General features: G+C 44.8%; 1 protein-coding gene across 2 annotated transcripts in view; it reads left to right on the top strand.

The window, feature by feature from the left end:
• The first annotated feature begins 5,475 nt into the window (after window positions 1-5,475).
• The window catches only part of smpd3 (sphingomyelin phosphodiesterase 3), a 62,318-nt gene continuing 47,630 nt past the window's right edge, over window positions 5,476-20,163 (top strand). The window contains exon 1 of one of the 2 annotated variants that reach the window (XM_048973190.1): window positions 5,476-5,652. The gene's annotated coding sequence lies outside the window, so the exon portion shown is untranslated. Of the gene's footprint in view, window positions 5,653-15,081; window positions 15,204-20,163 lie in introns of those variants that run through there. The other variant, XM_048973191.1, reaches the window with a different exon arrangement.

Genomic DNA, 20,163 nt, shown 5'->3' on the forward strand with positions numbered 1-20,163 from the left:
TGCTCAGGTTCCATCTGGCTAAGGTTTACTTGACCATGGCAGCAGAGAGCTGTTTATGGTGGTGTTTAGGAGGAGCGATTCCCTGGGCATGTGCATGTGTGCAATTCGGGGAGTACCTGTGTACTCACGTAGGAGTATGATGGTGCAAGCCACACTGTCGTGGACAGCCCGAAGACCTACATCAGGCTGGGATACATGAAACAGAGCCACCACTGCGCTCGTCTCCATTACTGCTCGTCAAAGTGTGTTAACGTGGAGGCCACACCTAGGCGGGAGTTCGCCATTACCCAGAAAGCTAATCACTTAGAAGTGGGAGCTATAAGCTGAGTGAAACCCAGCAGTGGGCAAGATCTAGATAAAATATGACCTATATTCATGGCCATGGCAGCTGCACTGTCATAATTCCACAGGGGGACAGGCAAGTTAGGAGGACGGGCGAGTGAAGCATGAAAACTGCTACTATATTAACACCAGGAGGAGCTTTATCTCCTTGGGATCTTCACTGTAGGGTGTGGAGACATACCAGATCCAGAGAAGGACCAGGCTGTTGGATTATGCAGGAAATGAACCTACATATTCTCACCATTGTACCTTTGTGAACAGCTCAACACGTCAGCTTTCTTTTCAATGGTCACATTTCAAATGTTTAATAAACATAGCTGTCAAAAACAAAGTGAACTGTGCTAATAGATCCTCATAGGCTAAAAACTGAGCAGCTCTGGTATATAAATTGACTTCCTACCCCAAGCAGAAGAAATGAGATACTATCTGTCATTGTTAGGGGACTGGCAGTAGGCAGCATGCACCAGTCCCTGACCTCATTCCGCATGACACATAAGTCTAATTCCCATTGTAAGTAGAAGAGCTTGTTCACTAGCCAGTTACAGTCACCCCCTTCCAGTTATATTCTGATCCGCTTTAAATGATAAACTAGAAGTGAACACTCAAAAGGTCTAAGCAATATAATCTGACAGAACTAGTTAGTAAATTAATCCACATTCCAGAATCTACCAAATGGCATCTTAATTATACAAATATATATTTATATTTATAGAAAGCTATTGCATATGTGGGAATCACACCAAGAGCAATTACTAAAGATTGGTCCAAACATTTTCCATTTTAACTCATCGTGGTTCCAGCAGCAGCAAAGTCATAAGAATGGGTTGGCAGAATTATCCGGCGATATACAGTACAGAAGAGCACAAGGAATGGGAATTGAGCCAGGTGGAAGTGCACCTATCAACACAAAAAGCAGGATTCCTCATAAACCAGAAGCAGACAAGCCCTGCGTCACACGATGACGCTGAAACCTTAGATAAACACCACAGCAGGTTTCAGTCACAACGAGGGCTTTAAAGACTGATTTACTTCTTTGCTATTCATTCTCTATGGCCATAGATTTGTCATATATGCTATACGTGTTTTTGTTCTGTCAAAGTTTATTGAGAACAAGAGAAAAACTGGAGACAAATTCCTTGTACTGTATGTGGAAACATAATTAGTCAATATAGCTGATTATGATTCTGAAATAGTGAAAAACATGCCTGTTTCTCCTCATCTCATTAGTGTAGTGTGCTTTCACTTATGTGTACATTTCCTGTTTATTTAGTGATCTCCTCATTCGTGTAGTGTGCACGTACATTTCTAAGCATGCTACACAGCACACCGCAAACCTGGAGTGCTACATGCTACACATTATCAAGCACTATCTTACCATTTAGCGTAATGTCTCAGCTTTCATCTCGCTGACGTCTCGGTGCTGTTTCTCTCTGCTGGTCTCCTTGTGCTTGGGGGATATACAAATTAGATTACAGACCAAACTCAGAGCCAACCAGCAGTAAAAGCAATGGGTTGCTGTGACATTAATGATTTATTACATGTAAAAACATCCTTGGCAGTAATGTCCCTCATGTAATCATGCCAAGTAATCAAAAAAAAAAAAAAAAACAGGGAGAGAGCATATAAATGAAAGGAAATGAAAGAGATGCAGAGAGATTAGAGAGGAGCAGAAACCTCGTCTGCAGTGTTTATCAGAAATGTCCTGAGAGCATAGCTTTGCCCCTTTGATTAATTCACTTCATTAGCTTTAGATAATTTCTAATTACTTATTATCTGTATGGATCCTCATAATCAGGCTCCGTCTGTTATTCATTTTAAATGTCACACTGTTGCTCTTGTCTTCTTGCTCGCAAGGCCATAGTTTTTGGTGTCCACAGTAAGGGACAGTTACATTGCAGGCATTCTGACTACCTCCCGTAATTAGGTTCAAGATTACATGAGTCTCTAGAGATAGATATGAAACTGTATGGAGTTATAAATGAATAATAAATGACAAAATGATGTTGTGTTGAAAGCACAGTGGAGTGGGGTTGCCCCCATGAATGTTCGCCACCCTGTTTACCACCTGAATGTATTATGTTGTCACATTATTTCGTAAGTATAACACTTGGCTTATTTCATTTGCATAATAATGCCATGCGTGTACACTGGGACCAGTAAGGGAGTGCTGTATCTACAGCAAGAAATAAGGATATGACAAAGTCACACCCAAAGCTGAGAGAATGATAATATAACAAGAACTGGGCTCTGAGGGGAGCTGACAGGTTGGACTCCACAGACTAATGCAGGTGTGTGTGGGATCAAGTCAGGCTGCCTGATTTGCCTGTCACACATGTATCTATAGTTTTTCAAGTACACACACACACACACGCACAACATATATAAACACATATATATTGTGGAAAACTTCACACCTGGTGCGTGGGGAGAAATTTGGCGATGGAGAGAGAGCAAGAGGTCTTGGTGTAGGCCAGCTGTCTCCCTGGTTAGGGAAGTGGAACGGGAAGGCGCACACCTGTGGGATCAGCTCCATGGCTTGGCTCATCTTAAATACCTCATGGAAGTGGACTCTGATTGGCTGAGCTGTGAAATTTCCTCGGCTACACCTGCTTGGTTTCTAGCTCACAGCATGCAAACCACACTGCCTTCTTATTCCTCCCAGATACCTTAACAGTGAAAATGGCAGCAGCAGACTGAGCACACACACAAGTGTTATTTGGATGGACTGTAGGCAATATATCACGAAGACTTATTGTTTGAAATATTTGGGAAAAATCGGAATATATAAATACTATTAAGTGATGACGGTAGTTACGTTCCTGACCCATCAGCGATAGGTGAAAATCTGCGATATAGAAAGACCATATAAAAATACTTTTTAAAAATAGTTTATGCCTTAAAATACCCCTCCCACACGTTTAAAACACATGTAAACGTATTAAGACATGTGACATACGTGGATGTCAGGCTAAGGATATGAGTATCCATCCATCCATTATCTTCCGCTGAATCCGAGCTCGAGTCACGGGGGCAGCAGTCTCAGCAGGGAAACCCAGACTTCCCTCTCCCTGGCCACTTCATCTAGTTCCTCCGGGGGAATTCCGAGGCATTCCCAGGCCAGCCGAGAGACAAAGTCCCTCCAGCGTGTCCTGGGTCTTCCCCGGGGCCTTCTCCCAGTGGGACATGCCCGGGACACCTCCCCAGGGAGGCGTCCAAGAGGAATCCTAATCAGATGCCTGAGCCACCTCATCTGGCTCCTCTCAATGCGGAGGAGCAACGGCTCTACTCCCTCCCGAATGACTGAGCTCCTCACCCTATCTCTAAGGGAGAGCCCAGCCACCCTGCGGAGAAAACTCATTTCGGCCGCTTGCACTCGCGATCTCGTTCTTTCGGTCACTACCCATAGCTCATGACCATAGGTGAGGGCGGAGTCCAACCCCCACCGAGAACGAGTCCGACTTACTGCTGACAAAGCGGACCAAGCTCTGGCACCAATCGTACAGGGACCGAACACCCCTTATAAGGCAGCCCGGCACCCCATACTCCCAGAGCACTCCCCACAGGACTCCCCGAGGAACGCGGTCAAATGCGTTCTCCAAGTCCACAAAACACATGTAGACTGGTTGGGCAAACTCCCACGCACCCTCCAGGACCCTGCCGAGAGTATAGAGCTGGTCCATTTTTCCATGGCCATGGCGAAAACCACACTGCCCCTCCTGAATCCGAGGTTCGACTATCCGACAGACCCTCCTCTCCAGCACCCCCGAATAGACCTTACCAGGGAGGCTGAGTAGTGTGATCCCCCTATAGTTGGAACACACCCTCCGGTTCCCCTTCTTGAAGAGGGGGACCACCACCTCGGTCTGACAATCCAGAGGCACCGCACCCGATGTCCACGCAATGCCGCAGATGCGTGTCAACCAAGACAGCCCCGCAACATCCAATGTTACCTAATAATAATAATAATAATGCACATATATATATATATATATATATATATATATATATATATATATATATATATATATATATATATACATACACACACACACGCACACACACACACACACACACACATACATCTCTCTCTCTCTTTCTCTCTCTCTCACTTTCTGTATACGTAATGGAATATGTAAAAATAAAAAAACATTTTAAGCTCATTATGGGTTCACAAAAAGTTTGCTTAGATCAATCGGACCACAAGCAAGGTACGCCATAGGCAGAACAAATTGAGAGCTGTGACGCGTCGGAGAAAAATCCGCGGTATAACAGGGGCACCACGGCTGAACCGCGATATAGCGGGGGATCACTGTACATCCAAAATACAAAAAAATCTGAGTGTCAGCATTCAGAATTTTATTTTATTTTCTAAATTTAATTCATGGTTAAAATTACGACTATAATTTCTTTAACTTTCAAACGGATCTGAATGTACGCTACCACAAGTAGACAGTAAATATTTGTTCGTTCCTGCAAACCTCGAAAAATATAATATTGCCTTCAGTGGTTTAAGGTGACGACTAACAAGACTGTTTTTCTTACAAGTCACAGTCAGAACTGAAAGACATTAGCAGGCATTTTACTCCCGTATGTACTTTTAACATTTTTATTTTACACCCCCCCCCCCCAAATAACGCCTAATAATGTTTAATTAATGTATTACAGTGTATTACCTCGAATTCCCTAAAGAAACGGCATTCGCAGTAACCATGGAAACCAAGTTGTGGCACACCCAGGTCTTTCTGGGAAATGTAGTTAATTAAAACTCTAATCGAATACCGGCAAATCCGATGAGGATCAGTAGTTTTATTACAAGATTAATCGTTTTTACGTTTTTCTTTAAGAAGTGGAATACATTACATTTATTTCAACAAATTATTATTAGATTTCTGGTAGCGATTTGTATTTTAGGGGCAAACTGTGTCATCTGTTTCGGTGGAGTTGTATCTACATGACAGGCATTCGGCCAATCGCTACTAGGAGTGGCCAGTCGGTGTATGTGTGTATGTATGTTTGTAGCAGGGTGCCTGTTATGAGGGTAGATGGTGCCAGTTGATTGGTTACTTTTCTGGGCTGCGATTGGCGATGACGGTAATGAGTAGGGCGTGGCGTCGTCGCTCAAGGAGGCTGACGTCAATGGAGCTGTTCAAAGTGTGGTGGTGCTAGAAAAGTAATTCATGCAGTCCGTCGACGTGAAATCGGCGACTGGGCAGTGGACTTCCATCACGAATCGGAGCGCTCCTGAGGCAGGGCAAATCAAGAAATCCTAAGCAAGTGACCCACCTGTATATGATCCCCATTGGTGATATTGTAAGTCCGCCGCCTGCGTCCCTCTCGTTTGCATCACTCTAAAATGGAAATTAGTAAGAAGTCAGAAGGGAAAGCGTTCATTTGAACCGAAGACACCAGCCCATATTTTGCAGATAAACATTTGCCGAGGCTCCTTTCATGCCATTCGTTGTGACAGCGCGTTTATTTATTACGTCTAAATATGTGCAGTTTGTAATACCTTTTCGCGGAAAAACGAGTAAGCCCCGCGTACTGCAGCCCACTGTGCTGGGTAAGGGCGGGTGCGATGATTTGCATGGGTTTGTGAAAGAGCAAGACGTTATGTACGGAGAGTTTGTGCTTTTCAGAACATCAGCTGTAGCTCTCATTTCTCAACTGATAATACATATAATACACCACGTACCATTTGCCGGTTACTCTAATAACTTATTGGCAATTTCTGTACCTATTGTTGTATGTATATGTCTCTAATTGCTTCTTCGTACATCTCTTTTCCCCGATGACTGAGTGAGGCTCTGGGAGTAATCGGCATATCTCCCTGCAGGTTGTAAGCACTATTGTAACGCCTCTGTGTTGTATACTTGCTTGGCGTTACACTTGAATAAGCGTCGGCTTTGTTGCGATATGTATACTGATGAGATGAGAGATTTCTTTAGTGGTAAGATCCGGATGCCTGTTGTGCCCCCTGGACAGTATCAAGAACATGGATCCTTTGTTAGCAAAATTTTGTACTTTAATTGTAAACATCACCGTAGTGAAACAAGTGTAGTGGTCTTCCGTAAAGTATAGTGTTGGTTCCGTAATTAATGAAAAAGGCATCTATACTATTTTTCCCTCAATGAGGTAGATTGCATTCCGTAAATGGATGGATTTGCCATGGATTGTGGGATGAATGTGATTAAGAAGCGAGTTGTGTAACGCTTCCCTATTGCATCGCTTTCCGGGATAAAGGCGTGGTTCGGGGCACTCCGCACCCGTCTGTCCGACGTCCCACTGAGCCTCATATCTGTGCCTTCTGGTTGGCATGGAAGTCCATCTACCACTCTCCCCTTCTGTCTATTTTTACACAAAGGATATCAGGCAGCTAAAAAAAACATGAAAAAGCTTGCGAAGTTTTGTAAAGACAAAATACTGAAAACATCATTCTGAATTTAGTGTGAGATATATAACGAAGATGGCAGGATTTATACCCCAGATCCTGTATGTTTATATGTGTGCATCACCGAGAATAGTTTTCACTGTTAATGTTTGCATGGTGATGGAGATCCCCTGCGTATTTTAGTCACTTTTAAATAATAAAATAGGTGGTCCAGGAGGGTTGGGGGGGGGGGGGGGGGGGGGTGGTGAAAGTGGATATGGTGGGGTTCAGTTTCATTTTGAAAACTGGCCTGCGGAATCCATTTTAGGTCATAGTCATTTATCCAAGATGAACTTGAACGAGACGTAAACTGGGAAGTCAGTCAGAGTTCAGTCAGTGGGAGTTCAGTAAGTCAGACGGTCAGTCAGTCAGTCAGTCAGAGTGTAGTCAATGATAGTCAGTCAATCAGAGTGCAGTCAATGGGAGTTCCTTAAGTCCGTCAGTTAGTGAAAGTGCAGTCAATTGGAGTTCAGTCAGTCAATCAGAATGCAGTCAGTGGGAGTTCAGTCAGTCACAGTGCAGTCAGTGAGAGTTCAGCCAGTCAGAGTGTAGTCAATGTGAGTTCAGTCAGTCAGAATGCAGTCAGTGGGAGTTCAGTCAGTCAGAATGCAGTCAGTGGGAGTTCAGTCAGTGACAGTGCAGTCAGTGGGAGTTCAGTCAGTCAGTCAGTAAGAGTGTAGTCAATATGAGTTCAGTCAGTCAGAGTGCTGTCAGTGGGAATTCAATAAGTCAATCGGAGTATAGTCAATGGGATGTCAGTCAGTCACAATACAAAGGGAGTTCATTAAGTCAGTTAATTAGTCAGTCAGTCAGCGCAGTCAATGGGAGTTCAGTGAGTCAATCAGAGTACAGTCAATGGTAGTTCAGTCAGTCAGTCAGTCAGTCAGAGTGCAGTCAATGTTAAATTAGGTCAAATTCAGTTATGGGAGGCCTCGTAAACAAATTGCCAAAGTTAGCCTGACACTGTGTCATTTGTCTAAAGTTAAGGTGAGTTACAGTGTCCCCTTATACCAGATACATAGTCATTGGAAACCAGCCTGGAAACAGATGTATGGATGTTTTGGCACACAATGTTTTAGGTGCACTTTCAAAAAAAAATAAAATTAAAAAAACGTTTCACTGAGGCAGATAACTCCTATCATTCTTGGTGCGTTTGTCTGGCTGTAGTCAATGTCACGAACTGTATCCCACTGCAGCAGAAATTATCATGGATGTGCAAAATCCAGGCCTGCTGGTAACAAGGCAATCTTCTCAGTCAGCTTTGTGGCAGTTAATCAAGGAGCTGGCTTCACGGAGGTTTTCATCGGTGGTGCACTGGCAGGATACGGACGGAATGAGTCGAGCCCCCTGGAATTCTCAGTCAGAAAAAGAACTAAGCATCACGCCGGTGCATCATCAACCAAATCATCACACAGGTGCACTCCACAACACCACCACTCCCCCCGCCTCTGGCAGCATGCATGTTCGGCATGTGGTGGACCTAGATGGAGACTGTGGCATAACCTGCCCGCTCCACTGTGCTGTGCTGGGCTGGAGTAATGAGCTTCCTAGTCTCTGGCCTTTGTATTAGATGGCTTATTAGCCAACCAACAATCATGCATGGTGACATCTGATTGCAAGAAGTGCCGTCTTCTGTCTGGGCGATTGGCCTTTGTTTCGCAGTCACTCATCAAGGCCTTTTAAGGTGAGAAGCTGCGAGCAGCACTGGTGCCCAAGCATGCTGTCAGCTCCCATTTTCTTCCTTGTTTCCCGTCCTTTATTATTTATGCACTTCTCAGACAGCTCTTTCCAGAACAACTTACATAACTTACTCATTTATAGTCATGAATAGCTACCTAGACATTCTAGCTTCATTTCCTCTTCCCAGGACTGGAACCTACAACCTTCCGTTTACAGGCTCCTTTTCTTGTTCACCCGCTCTTTGTCTTCGCGAGCACGTTGTGTGGCAGGCAGTGAGGTCGTGTGGCAGGGAAGCACTTAAATGCGTGTCAGTTGACATGCACTTTGGGAGGGAGGGGATCTGCTGCACGTGGGGGCACTTGGTGTGATCACAAAAACAAAGCATGGTGAACATGTTCTTAAGGGGGGGGTCAAAAATTAAACCAGAACACATCTCTGTTCACTGAATTTTTTATGCACAAATGAGATTGTTTCCAGATTATATCAACATCCACGGGTAAGAGGCAGCCGACCCCCTTGGCTATTTTTGTCGCTTTCTCCCTTGGTGCTACAGGGTGTATTTATGGATGGATACGGGTAGTGGAGGACAGGGTAAAGAGTTGGGCAGAAATGTCCTCAGTTTATTTAAGGGAATCCCACGGACAGCAAAACCTTCCCTACGGAAAGGAAAGGTTCCATTCTGAAAAAGATTGTTATTCCGTTATTGGGACTCTCCCGTACTTGCACTCTCAAGCAGGGATTAATTGGCTCTTGTCTTTGTGCTGCCCTAATGGCATCATTCCATGCGTCGGAGTCCCTGGGCATGTGGTGCCGGTGAAGCTTCAACTCTATAGGATATGTAATGGGATGAATAAGTGATGGGATGAATCACAAGGTTCAGGACATTTGTTCTGATGCTGCACCGTGGTTGAGTGTTAAATATTTACATCGATGTAAGGGTGTGTAAGTATTAAATGCATTGTGCTTCCTGTAAAAAGGATGTGGTGCAATGAGTGGTCTTATGCACGGTATAAGATGATCCAATATGATAAACGGAAGAGGTGACTGATTTAGAAAAAGCCCAGTGAGATGGACAGGGAGGCGGAAGGCGATGGGTGTAAATCCAAACCTGCAGCCAGCACGTCAGGACCGTCTGCCCTGCTACACATGAGAGGACGTGCTCCATGAATTCCAGGCTAAACGGGAGACAGGGGTATCTGATGCGTTCCTTCAGCTAATCTGTGCCCGTTTAGCGCGCTTCTCAGTTTCGGTGGTGCATGCTCGCGCAACACAGATGCACTGATAGAGAGTGAGTGCACACTTTTGGCTGGGGACCAGTAGTAAACGAGAAGCCACTAAATGAACAAGTGCAGAGGGTCAGCTTTCACAGCTGAAACTGCAGCCCGCTGTGGCAGCATGGTGAGCCGGGCCCGGACACTGGCCCTAGTTCTCTCTCTGCCAACCTCCGCGCCCCACCCACCGTCTGATGAGACGAGTTGGTCTGCACTTGATGCCTGACGTTGAATTCTCCTGCTCCCACCTCACTCACATGCCCCAGGCCTCAGCGTTGCCCCATAGCCACTTTCCTGCTGCCACTGCATTTCCCACCAGAAAGAGCAGAAATATGCCCTTATGTATTTTTGGCCTGCTTTATTCCCTCACCCTCTGTAATTATATGGGGCTGGTTTAGCATTGGGTGGGACCCTGGGTGGGGCTGTGGGGGGAGGCAGCAGCTCCTGTGGTAGGCTTTGCGTGGTGTGCTGGGCAGGCCTGACCACTAACCGACTCCATCTGCGCTTATTCTGCAAGTAGAGCATCATTTACTGGTCCTGTGGAGCCTCAAATACAGGACTGAGTCCGTTTGTATAGAGGTGGATTGTGTCTGGGCGGTTTGCCTGTCATTATACCACAATCAGGCCCACTGACATGCAGTCAACTGCAGTTTATGATTATCCAGGCAGGGGCCGGGTGGGGCCAGGCAGGGGCCGGGTGGGACCAGGCAGGGGCCGGGTGGGTTTGTATTCAGGGATACATGCGAGTGCTGGTGTGGGACTTTAGCCCATTCGCGCTGGATGACTGGGAAGGGCCCTCTTACTCCATTCTAACAGGCCACCCTTCTCCACCTCACTGGGGCTTTCGCTGAATCTGTCTCCTAACAGCTTCTAATGGCTTGTTCTCCCACCTGTTTCTTAGCCCCCCCCCCCCCCCCCCAGTCACACGGTGACTGTGCGTGTTTATGCTGAAAAGTGAAAATGTAGCGGCTCTGTCATGTTTATTCCATCTCGGAGCCAAACGTGTAAACATTCCTTTGGATCTGGTTTGCTTAGGGGTGAAAATTTTTAGTATTATGCAGGAAGCACAAACAGCCAGGAATAGCATTGGCAAGAGCTGGCAAACGAGGCTGGTATTACAGCTGGGAGCTGCAGGACTGTAGGGACACTGAGCTGGGAGTTACAGAGGCAGGAGGACATGTAGAAGGGACAGGGATCTGGGATTTGCAGTGTGCAGGCTGGAGGCTACGGAGATAAGGCCACGCGATTAATAGAGAACAACACGTAGTGGAGCAATGGCAGCAGAGCTGACAGCCCATAAGCCAGTTACCGTAACGACCGAGCACCGGACACTTTATCACAGAAAAGCCATAAAGTCTTGGGTAAAGAGAGCGTAAAGAGATTCTCAGAAGATAAACAGCTGGGGGCCTGCTGTGCGGAGAGCCTGTGATGTTGAGAACCGCCTGTCAGCAGTGACGAATCAAAAGCAGGGAAACAGTGGGCCAATCATGTGCTCCGCAATCAGAGTACCAGAGAAGCGATTGGCCACTGCAAAAACAGCCAGTGGCCCAAAGGAGAGGGGTAGACACAAAAATGAGAGAACAGCACTAAATTTGAAGTTTTCAGGGATGCATTTTCATTGATACAACATCCTAATAAACCTTAAAACTTTAATAACATTGTGTTAACTTATATTAAAAACCTCTACCTTTAATTAATTGCTAAATGTAAGCTGTACTATCTATGTCATTTGTTTTAGATGAAAATATAAAACTAATCAATCTTGTAATTTGAAAAGCATTGCTTAAATAAAATAACCTGTATTAATACTTTTGGATCATTTTGATTTAAACTAATTTAAATATACTTTTTAGCTGTTTTTATACAAAGCAGCGAGGAGATAAATATATTGCAAAATGAGTGAATTTACTTATTTCTTAGATGTTAAGACCTTGGATAAACTGTCTTTCTTATAAAAGCGAATTTAGACAATTGCTGGTTGGCAAGGTAGAGTTTGTTCTATAGGAAAAAACGTTGAATAAATTGAGCTTCAGGTTAATGGAAAACCCACTTACTGTATTAAATCGATGTGTTCCTAATGGACACTGAGCTGACACTGTTGCTTTCACACAGATGCAGTATTTTGTCAAAATCAGGTCTCTTTACCAGTTCCTGCCCGAGCCCCCAATCAGATTTCAGACTGAGAATCATTTTGATTTATATGGATTTTGCTGGTTTGTTTTCCGGCGGTTTAGAACCTGCTGTCTGGTCATCCTGTGAATTTTCTCCGTGATCTGGACTGTCCACTGGATTTAACACCTTATTCTGTTGTTTTTTTTTCTAAATAGCCAGCTTGTGACAGGGCAGTGTTTTAACCAAGCATTTTCAGAGGGAAAATGCAAAAAAAATTAAATAATAAATAATAATCAAAAGAAGCAAATAAATAAATAAATGCAAAGAAATATTTCCAAAATAGAAATATTTCTAAAATTGTTTGTATTTCTGTGGTACGGAGCAAAGTGTGTCGCAACCTAAGGAATGTAAATGGCTGAAAACAATTTATTTGTTTGAATTATATTTCCTTGACGGAACAGGCAGCGTGCCATGGCATGAGCACGTAAAGCAGACATGGTGTGTGTGATGGGGGGGGGGGGGGGGGGGGGTAAAGGAAAGGTGTATGGCGAAAAGCTGTCACCTGGCTTTCTTTTAGTTATTTATCTTTCCGTTTCCCTGTTTTTGTATTGTTCTCTCTTTATGATGTTGCACTGTATCACAACACACCCATGCAGAGCGCCTTGGGGGTAGCACTGTTGTGAAAGGCGCTATATAAATGTAAATTGAATTGAATGATAATCCTACATACAGATTATTCTTAATGTTTCTACTCTGCAAATTATACTAGAAAACAGTTGTGCTATGAAGCACGTTGTGTTACTGATATTGGTCCACACTGATCTGGATTTGAGATATATTTTGTACAGCAACCCTGAGGTATGAAAGTCCATATGAACAGAGCCCTAGGGCATGCTGGGTCATACCAGATCGTCCTCATAATTATCTGCTACCAGTATATGGGCAGGCAGGCAGGTGCTCTTCCCATGTAGAACACCAGCTTTGTGTCCAGGTTCGCGAATTTCATAGGGGTTCAGTGGAAGCCGGAAAGTCTCTCTCTCTCTAACATGTACACACACACACACACACACACACACACACAGGCTTGTAATTATATCTTTGTGCAGATTCTCCATTCATTTCTATGAGGAAAACTCTAATCCCAACATCACGACCTTAACTTCTACCCAGCCCTAACCTTAACCATAAGTAACCAAACAAAATACAAGACTTTTGACATTTTTAACTTTTTTGATTCACAGATCTTTGTGGTGTCCCCACAACGTCAAATGACTGGTTTTTATTACTTTACAATGTCACACACACAAACACACACATACACACACACACACACACACACACACACGCTGGGGACTGATTGCTGTCTGAAATTGAGTTTTAGTCATAGGTAGTGTGACAAATGTTTGCTCCTCTGGAATAAAAAAAAATAGCAGGAAGGGGGCTGATTGAGTTACTGTGATGATCGCATTGAGGTCATAGTGATGACATTATCTATTTCCTCTAATAGAATTAAAATCTCAATTACCCAGAGCCCTGCACAGAAAATGAGTGATCAGTTAGAGCAGGAGGGGTGGAGCTGGGGGCGGGGGGGGGGGGGGGGGGGGCGGAGAGAGTTGGCTGGAGGGAGATGGAAGGTTTGTGGGAACATTTCTACTGCTGTTGACGTAATATTGCATTGATAAAATATTAATTAACATGAAGTCATTCAAAGCAGGTTCTATCCACTGTCCTGACATCAAGCTTGCCAGTTGGTGAGTTCAGGCATCAATTACACATAGTCTCTGATCTGAGATCAGGCACACTTCTGCAGTTAGAGTTCATAAAGAGTCAATGATCTGAGATCAGGTACTCTGGTATGTTCAGATATTAATCACACAAAGTCTCTGATCTGAGAACAGGTACGCTTGCATCTTGAGGTTTGTATCGCAGATGGTCTTTGATCTGAGATCAGGTATATTCAGTCAGGCTTTGGTCTTACCCTCCATCACGGGTGCTGCTAGGGATTATGGACCCCATGAAAGCATATCATAATGGACACCCAATCCAGATGAGTTTAATTAATGTTTCAATTTTATTTGAGCCCTAGTCCCTCAGGGGCCACTCAAATTGCCGTAAGCCTCCACTCCTCCATTCCTTCCTCATACCCTTTTCCCTGTAGAGTATGTGAAGGTATCAGTCACAGACAGGCCTCTCCTGGGTTTCGTCTCATGTCCCACCCACATAGCCTTCTCTTCTTCCTTCTTCTCATCACACTGTTCACCGTTTCCCCTGTTTCCCTGTATTGTCTGTGGACACGGTGCTTTCTGACCTTCCCTGTTCATCCAGCTGCAGTTGGCTGGACTCCTGGCCCTGCTTCATGGCTGATGATTTGGCCCTCCTCTGTTGCTTTAATCTCATTGCCCTGGGCGCTGTGCCTGTATACAACTTCAGCTTCAAAAGTTGACACGTGAAAACATTAAACATTTTAGGTATTTCATGCTGCTGCGTCTTTCGGTTGGGATGGACGTTAGTCTGAAATCAGGAGGTCTCTCAGAGGAATTTGCAGGACTCCGAGGTAAGTCTTCAAGCATCTGCTGATGCTTGCTCCAGCAGCTCTGTGAAGCAGTGCTTAGGGCGTGCCACTTCTGAAGAAAGGCGCGAACATGATCAGATATTCTGCGAAGAAGACATCTTCCACACTTAACAGCTACCGCCCCTAAGCTCCCGCTAAGAGGTTGTCATGGTAGCCTGCCTCCCTTGAGCAGTCAATGGGGCATCAATGGTTGGTGTAGTCACTGTCCTCTCTGGGATCAGGGGCTTGGGGGGGGGGGGGTGCAGAACAAGGGCTTTCAAAGCAAATAAAACTCAGAGAAAGGTCAGTCCCACCCAGCAGCGAGGTAATGCTGAATGGAGACACCAAGTACTGCGCTGTCGCCATACAGAGCCGTTGGGAGCCGTTTGCTTGGATGAGGGGTGAGGAAATCACAGAGCGACGTGAACCTTGCTGACTCCTGCACTGTAAGGTTAGGCCGTGCCAGAGCATCACACGCTTTACAAGGCTCAGCTTATCCGTCACACGCAGAGAGACTGGCAGGGGCACCATCAGCATGCTTCCTACGAGCTCCTGCTGCGTGGCTGTGGCGTTGGCGCCTGCTTGCACGGTCCCTTTCATTTGAGGCTGGCTGAACTGCGAAGGCAGCTCCGGCCCTCTGAAGCGAGGGGGGGGGGGGGGGGGGATGGGGGAGGAGGGGTGTGAGCCACCGTTTCATCTTTCAAAGGCGAGACAAGTATCAAAGTGGCACGAAAGACCAAACGTGCATGCTGAGAGTGGCGAGTCCACAAAGAGCAGATTATTCTTCAAAGATTGCGAACGGCTCTTCTTCTAGATAGTGGTGAGCACAGCAAACCTGCGCCTGTGTGTCTGTGTGTGTCTGTGTGTGCGTGAGTTTGGGAGTCATGTGTAAATAGGGCATAATTGTTCTCTAGGACTGTCGGCAAAGCTCAGCTGTGGGGCTGGCGTATTAGACGGCTGTGTTAAGTGCTATGACACTGGCACGATGTTGAGCAATGTTGCAGTGGTAGTTGATGCGGTTGTGTATGTGTGTTTTTTTTGTGTATGTGTGACAGTTTGTGCCTTTTTTCTGACCCAGTGGGGAAATTCTCCCAAATGAATGAAAGCGAACCATGAAAGGCTTGAAAATACTTGCCATTTACTTTTTTGTTGTCCGGTTTCCCTGGTGCAGAGTTCACACAGTTATGGTTGTGAAGCCCCCATAATGAGCAGTAAGAGAACAGACATGCGTGTTTGTGTACCAGTGGTTGCCTGTCTGCATTTGTGCTAGCCGGCCTGTATTTGCATGCAGCTTGGCTGCAGAAGGCGCAAGGCCCGCGGACGTGTGCTGCTCGGCTCTGTGGTGCACCCGCTTCCTGCTGTTCGCAGCCCCTCCGATCGTACCCGATTTCCTTTTCTGCGCACTCATCTGTCTGTCTGTCTACACAGAGGTTCTCGGTGAAGGATGAGACCTCAGTGCAGATATTTAGTCAGAGGGTTGATGTGAGCCAACAGTGTCCACCGGGGATTGTTCAGTGCAGCTTGAGGTTTTTCCATGAGATTCTGCATTTGAGTTCTCGGCCTACCAAGCGTTCTGATCACGTTCCAAACCCACCCGCACACGCGGATTCCCCTCCCGGCACGGGGCTCTCAGATTGCAGATTTCATCTAAAGGGATCTTCGGGTCATGTGACCTCACTGTCCTGACGCCTGGCTAGTGGTTTGCCGAAGCAGGCCGATAAATATGTAAGTGGACAATGTTAGTTATGGTCTATGCATTCAAACACCTGCCTGGTGAGTGTTTCATTACATGTTTGCTTGTAGCAGATTTTGCTGGATATCCTTGCTTGTCTGCTATCAAACCATTGTCTATGATCTATGTAACACTAAGGAGTTTCACAGCTCAACATCTCTCCTGCCTTGTGTGAAATGCTTTATTCTCACAAATGTAACTCTTGATGTCCATATTTAAACAGGAGAGAGTTCCCCTTAAGTACTTAATGTACAATGTAATATTAAATGGACTGTTTGTGTGAACACAGACTCGGTGTGATGGGTTTCCCCTTTAAAGGCTGTATTTTGATCTGAAGGCAGCCTTTCAGGCACAGGTCATGCAGTCTCTAAGCTTCATAGGCCTGTAATTCTAATCTCTTCATTATATAGAACCACATTCTGTGGGGCAGTGTTTCTGTATTCTGAAGAGAATATATCTATCTGTGGGACCTCAGTGCATCACGAGTGAGTTTGTTCGTGGTCGTGAGTGTGTTCGTGGTTGTGAGTTTTCTCATGGTCACGTTTTAGTCTGTATTTGTTGATTGTGCTGTTGCTGAAGGTTCCATGTCTCAAAGTGACGGTTTACAGAGATACTATTGCACATCGGGCCTGTCAATGAGCCGCATCACTGACAGCATGTGTGCCCTCGGAATACCGCATGAACATTGTGGCCCTGGGGAGTTCAGATTGAACTATGGGGCACGCTGTTTGGTCACTGTTTATTTTATATTGGTGCTGATAGTTGACCGTACCTGACCACAATACTCTATGCCACTGTTTCTGCTGTGTTCAGCCCTTTGATATAGGAAGCTGCATTATACAAATACATCACTCTCAATTAGAAGCCCTCCATTACGTTCCTAAGATTTAATTAATTTAATTTAATTTAATTAAGAGACCTACTGGTAGTTACTGTAAGGCAGGGAAAAAAATTAACAAATGCTGACTACAGTTTGCTAAACATGCATATCTTAATTTGATGTAATTATTTCATGGAATGTTCTCTGTCCCAACAGCTCATTGTGAGTAATGATTATGGTCACATGACACAGTGTTACTTTCTGATAGGTCACTTAGCTCATTGTAATAGAAGGCTGGGTTCATCAGAACTGTGCTGTAATGGAACAAGATCGTAATGATATATTAATTCCTGTGGGAGATTCTCTTTTGGCCTACCCCATGTTGCTCTCCATGAGAGCGGGGGGTTAAAGGCCTTGCTCAAGGGCCTATATACATGTGACTGTTTTGCTGAGGCTTCAACCAGCAGCCAACCCATCAAAGGAGCAGAGGCCTAGCCCACTGACCCACACACCTCCGCAAGGAATAAAGAACTTATGACTTAAATAAAAAACACCCCGCCCCCACCAAAAAAAAAACAAAAAACAAAAACAGTTGCTTGTCTGTTAAAGCCATTTTCAGATGCAGTTATGGCATATTTATTGGATGCAGAATGTGCTTGTTTTGCTAAGACTTCCCAGCTGGAATGGCTATTCTCTCTATTGTCTTTGTGTCAGTAGTATCTGAAGGGTGAAGTTTGCTAACTAATCAAGCAAGAGCTAGGCAGCAAACATCTGCATTGATTTATTCCAGCTGAGGATGGCTGCCTATTCTCTTTTAGAAGCTTCTGGAACTTAGCAATTGCTTCAGTTCAGTACCATTCAAAGATCCTTTTCAGTGTTTATGCTGTTAATAATATTGTCTTCTGCAATGCATAGTCTTAAAGGGACTTTGATTGCTTAAGTTCAGGAGGTACAAAGATATCCTGGATTTAACACAACTATCTTCTGATATAAAGTTGACCTTCTTGCAAGCCAATATACAAAAGCTTTTTGTTAATTAACAGGGGCTGTAAATACAACTGAGTGCTTCTAGCAACCAGGAATAAGAATTCATTATTTATATGCCATTCAGCACATTAATCAGAATGCAAGTTAGAGTAATTTGCTGTATTTTCGAGTAATTATTTAAGGCTACATAAGTATAGAGTATACAACACACAGACAAACTATTACTACAAATAGAAGACATAGAGGGTCAGATCATATCAGAGGGTGTATCATACAAAAGCCAGAAGTGACAGAATAACACAAACTAAAGAATATACAAAAAACCTGCAAACAAAACAACGGGTCGACAGAATTACTCAGAACCAAGCCAGGGTAACCCTACTAAGTTTTGAGAATGGTTGCAATCTGGAATGTATTTACTAATGGGTTTGTGCTTTTGGCAGACCTGCATATAACTTACTATATCATGCCGTCCAGCTAATCGCCAGGTTACCTCTAAGATGCAAAGCAGGGCCCTCAGCCTCCTCAGAAGACTATGATACCATCAGGCGGTATAGGTCAGTATTTCCCAACCTGGTCCTTGAGGGCCTTTAGACAGTCCACATATCTGTTCCCTCCCAGCTCCTGGTGGACCAGGTTGGGAAACAGTAGTATTGGAGATCCATAGCTTTAAAAGCCACCCTTGCAGAAACATGTCAGTGATATGCCAGGGATCCCTGTTAGATTCCTGCTCTGGCCCCTATTTACTTCATCGATGAAAAATTCTTGTAAGTGGGAAGTATGAGCCCCTCTGGGTGTTATGGGCAGAGGTGCCGAGGTAATGGCATAAAGAGGTACAGTCACTGTAAGGGAACAAAACGAAACCTAAGGGGTAAGCATTCATGAGCTCGACTGACTGTGAGAGGAGCATCCAGTCTGAAGGAGATTTTGCGGTTATTAAAAGCCAGTCAGCAGTAGTTATGTATTTGCCTGGGTCACATCCTTTCCTTTTTTCATTTCTACTAAAACTGCTCCAGACCCCATGTCACTTGAATTAGTGTGCAGACAGGACTGGGTTCAAGCTCAGTTAGTCATTGAATCTTTGCCGGAAGTCCTCTAGTTCCATCGTACCCCCTTTTGCTGCAGCTGTAACATTGGCAAAATGTGGAATGACTTAGTGATACCAGGCTTTTTTCCAAACAAACTGATGAATTTTCTTCACATCCCATGAGATAAGATAATCCTGAGTAGCTTAAGTCTTGGCTGGGTCAACAGCTGTCCCTTCAGCAGACACAGTGTGGCCCAGGGACTTGGAGGAAGGTTTCAGGAATATACTTTCAGTTTCAGGGAGATGATAGTCTTATGTTGCCTTTGGAAGGCTTTCTTAAGGATTAGCAATTGTTGCTCCATAGACCTTGAAGGTGACAGCGGCTAATGTATCTGCAGAACACTATGCCCTTAGCCCCACCAACGTTGATTCCATCAGCTGTTGAAAGATCACTGAGGCATTCCTTGAACTAAAGGGCATGATCTTGAATTGGAAAAGACCAGCAGGACTAGTAGCAGCAGTTAATTCCCTTTGGTGACTGATATCTGCTAGTATCCAGACTGGGGTCTAGTGAGCTGAATACCCTGGCTACCTTAAAAGACAGGATCTTGTGTATTAGTTCATTGGCAAAACCTTTTTGTTGGCTTCTGTAAAGGACTTGTGTTATCTTGCTTGCTGTTAAACTGAAAATTCTGGTTTCACAGGAAAGAATTGTGCAGGAGAAGAGAGAATGTCTTTGAAGAGAGGTGGTCTTTTGCCCCTGGGACAGTGGGTGTTGGCATTCTACAGCTGCTCTGCTCATTCCGCCTTTGCAATCATCCCAGTACAACCTAACCAAAGTCTAAAAGCTTGTGTTGCCAAGTTTGATCACAGGCCTTTATATGATCCACAAAAAGCCTCCAAAATGTCATTTCCCATTCTCTGGCATGTGTCTGAGCTTCTCACATTTATCCCCAGCATCTGCTGCATTGACAACAGCTGTTCTCTCACTAGGACTTCACCCTTTCCATCTTCAGACAGGTACATGCTACTCGATCAACTATATCATGTCCCCCTGGCCTCTAGCACAGACAACTGCAGGTGTGACGCTTTTGAGCGAAGTACTAAGACTGGTACGCTCAGCCCTTTCACTCATGTTGTTAGTGATAGAATAATTCAAGCAAACAGTAACGTACGAGTAAAACCAATACAATGCAGATGAGAAAATAACAAAA

This window comes from Brienomyrus brachyistius, chromosome 13, assembly GCF_023856365.1.
Source record: "Brienomyrus brachyistius isolate T26 chromosome 13, BBRACH_0.4, whole genome shotgun sequence".
Lineage (NCBI taxonomy): Eukaryota > Metazoa > Chordata > Actinopteri > Osteoglossiformes > Mormyridae > Brienomyrus > Brienomyrus brachyistius.